Raw genomic sequence first — 5,654 nt, 5'->3', positions numbered from 1 at the left:
TTTGGACATACACCCTTTTCATGCACACAAAACAAGTTTTGATGCAGCACTTTGATTATTCAGCTTTTTGGATGGTGTGGCCTCACCTCCACAACCCCATTCGAGGTGTTTACTTCTACCTTTAAAGATGTGAAAAATTTACTGACAGATATGCATCATCACGACAGTAGTTGTTTTGTTTCCTCTGTTAATATCCAGTGTAGTACCAACAGCAGAAAACAAATACGGAGTATTTTAGGCTGACATTCTTTTTACCAATTTGAGGGTGTGACTGAAGCTCACTCTGGTTACTGAAGTTTCCTCAAGAGCTTGGTGGCCTGGGAAGGCTCTGTTCCATAGGAGAAGTTTGTTTCATTGACTTTGAATAAGCTGCTGTGTCAGTGCTTGCAATTGTACTTGTGTGTCTCAGGCTTTTGATGGGCAATTTATAATTCTGGAACTAATTCTGGAACAATAATTCTTATTTTAAGCACTGATCTACATTCAGAATCTACATACAGCATTATCTTTTTAATCTTTAATTCTCTTTCTTGTTATCCATATTATGTACCACTTTTGATCTAAGCTGATGATCACTGAGATTATTTGCATATGATTATCTGCAATATATTTGCATCTGATTATCTGCAAAGTGATTTGCAAATTTTAAAAATTTGAGTTTTGTCTAAATATCATAATTTCTAAACTCTTAAAATCCATTTAGCATCATTTACCAGCCCTCCTAAAAGCTCGTTTTTTTTCATTTAGCATTTAAACTCTTCTGCTTGAACCAATCAATCTGATTGATTGGTTTCATTGATAAGAACTGAAACGTTTTTCAGTAAGGCTTCAAGGATACCAATGTCCAATAAATTATAGCAAAATAGAACAAAACTGGAAAGCACAGGCTCTTCTCCCTGCACAGGCCTCCCTATGTAGGCTTAAAGAATCACATACCAACTGTGTATATCAGCCACGGGTAAAATTAACAAGCCCAAAGCAGGCTAACAGCTCTTGTAACACTATTATGGCAGTCAGCTGATTTGATTCTCTGACTTCATTTTATTATTTTTTTTCCCCGAGACATCAGCTTGAGAAGCATCTTGAGGGCTGCCTATAGGAGGAGTCCCAGAGATCCCCTTCTATTTGAGTGTGGTTTGTTGAAAGACTGGCTTAATGCTGGTGGGTTATTGAATTGTTGTGGATATGTGTAAGTGTGCATTATGTTAATAGCATAATGTTTTGACTTGGAAGGAAACAGGGAGAAAAGTGCTGTTGAGGCTGTTTCCAAGAAAAATAGTTTGTGTTGTTGTTTGTGAAATGCCTTTTGTTGCACTTAGCAATAATATGGCGCTGGCACAGGACATATAATAGAGTACATGCCTTGAGAATTGAAAAATAGCTAAACAACACAGGACATAAACATGGGGGCAATGTCATTGAGCACTTCAGGCATAAAATGTTTAGTTTCCAGTGTATGAAAAGATTAATTGTTCCTTCTGTTAGTTCTGAAGGTACTTCAAGCTTGAGAGGAATGCTCGTCACTGGATGGAAACATTGATTTTCTTTTAGATGAGATTCTTTCTTTTCATATTCATCTCAACAAAAATATTTTTCTCCTAAACTCCACGTCTTCAGAGAATTCCTTTACTCATTTAACACACAAGCCTACAAAGGAACATGACGCCATTTCTCAGAGGCATCTGCAACCAGCTACTGACAGTACAGTTTCACCTGTTAACTTCCACGTGGGGAGAGTAATTTAAATGTAGTCTTAAATGTTAAGCGTTAGTCTTGTTAGTCTCTCACATTAAAGGTTTTTCTTTATTTCTGCCTGCTTTCGCATCCAACCAAGTTTTGTGCCTATTAATATTGCAGCTTTTTGTGTAAAGGAAGATATGAAATCTTTTTAAGCTTTGATTTTAAATGTTTCAAGTTGACATTTACTATTTTTCTGTATTGTCTAGCATATGCTCTAGCTAAATTAGCTGACAAGGAGAGATATGATAAGTGATACAGGCTTTCATCTTTCCCACAAGAAAATTCCTTGAGAGGAAATAAACAATTACACTTCAACAAGCCTTTATTCAAATTCGTAAATAATATCTGCATGGAACTGACTCAACAGAGGGAATTCAGAATAACAAATGGTAGTGTTGCTATTAAAGTACACTTTAGTAAGGAAAAACATCAGTAACAACAACAAAAGAAAGAAAAGGGGGAAAAAACACCACTGTACTCACTGGCTTGTCAGACTTTCTTACCTTTCCAGGTAGCTTTCCTGTAGTCACTTCCAGTTGCAAATATAGCTTTAGAAGTGTGAACTGTCAGTAATTCATCTTTAAAAGAGTGTAATGTCTATAAGCATCTCTGTTTGGGGGCAGAATATTTAGTCTGTAGATTAATGACAATATAATTACTAGCTCTTGAATGTTTTGCTCATGTTGAGAGGCATCTTGTTCTTGTGCCCTACAAGGGTGAGTGCTTATTTTTTTGCCACAACTTCAGAATTAAATACCAACAGTTATTCTGAAAACTAAGGGTAGAGACCTACTTCAGAACTGTTAGCATGCTCAGATCAAGCATGAACCAGGAGAAATACATTTACGAAAACTAACAGTGAAAGGAATGCTCCCTGTTAGGTATTTTTCCTAACCTGAACATCTTTGAAGAGAAGAATTAAGATTCTCTAGCCCTGCCACTGAAGTACAGTTAAGTTGTCTAACAATAAGAATACAAATTGATCAGTCTACTTCCCTTGTAGTCAATGAAATGAAAGAACTAAGTGAGCAGCATTTCCCATGGTTGGTGCAGATTGCACTGCTTCTGCAGTTGATCATTATTCTGATTCCTTTTTGAAAGGTGGAAAAAAGGAGAAGAATTTTCTTAAGACTGTAAAAATATTTCAGGACTCAGTAGATCTCAGGTAGGTATATCACAGCCAAGCTAATAATGAAAACAGCATTGGAAAGAAGAAGCATGTATGTGCATACGCTTTTACTAGGAGTAGGGAAACAGTTTTCCAGATTTGTGAAAGAAATGCACATTTGATCTCGTTTGTGCAGCAAAGAATGCAGCAAAAAGACTGGGTGAAAAGAGATAGAGTGCCACTGGAAAGCCAAAGCCTCAGATTCTACTTTGTTCAGGAACAAGCCTTCTGGTTTACAAGTCTAAGCAATAGAAATTTGTTGCTTTCTGTGCGCAGGACTTGCATGTATTCATGTGCCAAGTCTGCAACTGCTACTCTGTGGCTATGCCAAGTCTCATCCTAAGTGCTCAAAGCATCCTTCAGATTGCAACACTGTGCCAAGTGCTATTCTTCATTCAAGAAATGACAGATTAACAAGCAGACTCAACCCAACTTCCGTTATAAGCAGATGAGAAGGATAAATATGTGACTCAGGCACCACTTGCATCTCCAAAGATCATCAGATCAAAGATGCTGCAGGTTGTATTCATATTGTTTGATTAAAAATCTGAGTAAACAAACTGCAGTACTTTAACTGGCAGCTAACAATGCTGTGCAAAATTTGTCCCCGTTCCTGCTTTTTTCCTTCAATCCACATGGCCTCCTTGCTTTCTGTTTTAAGTAGGCATTTCTCATTTCCTTCCTACTATCTGTGACTGTAAGAGTAGGAATTCACATATGGCATGCTTCTCACTACCCGGATCAGGCACATAAAACAACATTAATGTTAGTCCACAAGCTGAGGAAATAAAGCAAACCTTTCTCTCCACAATGCACAGTCAGCCTGGCAAGCTGGCATCACTCACAGCTAACCAAGAAGTGTCTAACAATGGTGGGAGAAGACAGGAGTGGAGAGAAGAAGATAAAATGTAGGTTTTTCAGTTCTGTCTTGTCGCCTGCAGTGGAATTGCTTAGTTACAGAGTGAAGCAGTGATTGAGCACCTGGTGGGAAGGCAGGGCCAACCAGGGGAGCTCAGGTGCATGCAATGTACCTGAGTGATTGGAAGGGCCGGAGCCAGGATTCACCCCTTCCCAGACCTCATTTAAGGGTTGGCAGTGGAGATAAGGGTATCTTGCTGGAGATCCCTGTTTACCTGAGGCCTTCTAAGGGTAAACAGCTTTGCTCTCTCTTCCTCCCCCCCTTTGTGTGTCCATATTTGAGCATATCCTCACCTGCAGTAGCCTAGGACTTTGCTACTGTGCTGTTATTGTTATATATGCCATTGTGTTACAGCTGCCATGGATCTCCTGTGTGATCCCAACATAATGTAATTGCTTTATTCTTCATGAATAAATTCCCTGGGACCAGGGCAGAGCTTAGTTGGAGCTCCCAGGCAGATGGTGTGCTTGCAGAGGGTCTATGTAATGCTGTTCTGGGTGGTTGACCTTTGAGCTTGAGGCCTCAGCGTTTATTCTTCTCCTGATGGTGGATTCCACCATTTTAAGAGATCACAGACAGGAAAATAAATCTGACATAAGATAAAAGAAAAAGTCTCAGGCTCTTGTCCCAACACTTTAGTTACAGGAATTTATTACTTTTAGAGAACCTCTTGTGTTGACATATGAGTTATATATGTTTACAATGGATCTTAAAGAGATCATAAATTACTTAGTGAAAGGAAGAGAAGATGTGGTTAACTAACAGAAGTGAGCAAGTGCTTAGTGATCTGTCAATACTACTCAATCCTTATTCACAGAGTTCAGAGCGCTTTTGAGAGAAGTTGAAACAAAGATAATGAAGGAACTGTGTGTAAGCCACCCAGCAGATCAGAACTGGAGAGCCCAGATCTCTTGACTTCACAGTGAATCACAGCCTGAATGTGAATTAACAATTCTGTGCTGTTGTAAAAGAGCACTGATCATATCAGAATATCAGATTTACAACAAAGATGCTCCTTTTTCAATGAGTGGATAATCACAGAAAAATAGGGCTGGAGAAATCCAGGGAGGTCACCTCATCCATCACTGGAAACAGGGTTTAATAAAGCTGGAATGATGCAGCTATCCAGGTTACAGGTTGCAACCATCTTTGAGATTAAAATGGTAATGTCAGTTTCTTCCATAACAACCATACAACCCTGGAAAAGCTTTTGCCAGCACAGGGCAGTGTGAGAGAGAATGAGTAGCATGGGGAAGAGAAAGGCAGTTGTGGTTTGTACCAGTTTCATGTGTTGGACTATGATTCAGCTTGTCTTTTTTTTTTTTTCTTCTGAATTTCTTGTTGTGTTTATTAATGATCATTCTCAAAGGTCAGGAATATTGGGGGAAAAAAAAGTCACACTCAGTTTTGTATCACATGCAAAACTGATGAGGATGTTCTCTATTCCATTATCTTCATTGTTAATAACATTACCAAACAGAACCTGTGCAAAGGCAGATTCTAGGACCCACTGATATTGTTCTCCTTCTGACAGTGAACTATCACTTGTGATCCAATCAGTTTTGTGTAGACCCTGTAATACATTTATCCAGACAATATTCTTCAAACTTACTAATGAAAATGTCATGTAACTGTCAAAAACCTAATCAAACTGACAGCGTGTTCTGTCCCATGCAGAAGGCCTTTCCTTACTGAAGGGGAAAAAAGAAAATCAAGTTATCTGATGTGATTTATTTTTGACAAGTCCTTGCTGACTACTGTTGTTCCCTGGTTATCATCTATGCACTAATAGTTTGTGAGATGATTTGTCCTGGGGGGGATTGTCTA

Source organism: Centrocercus urophasianus, unplaced genomic scaffold, assembly GCF_019232065.1.
Source record: "Centrocercus urophasianus isolate 14NV4802_14NV808 unplaced genomic scaffold, USGS_Curo_1.0 seq_24, whole genome shotgun sequence".
Classification (NCBI taxonomy): Eukaryota; Metazoa; Chordata; class Aves; order Galliformes; family Phasianidae; genus Centrocercus; species Centrocercus urophasianus.
The sequence above is the reverse complement of the archived record's forward strand: the minus strand, read 5'-3'. Positions refer to the sequence as shown.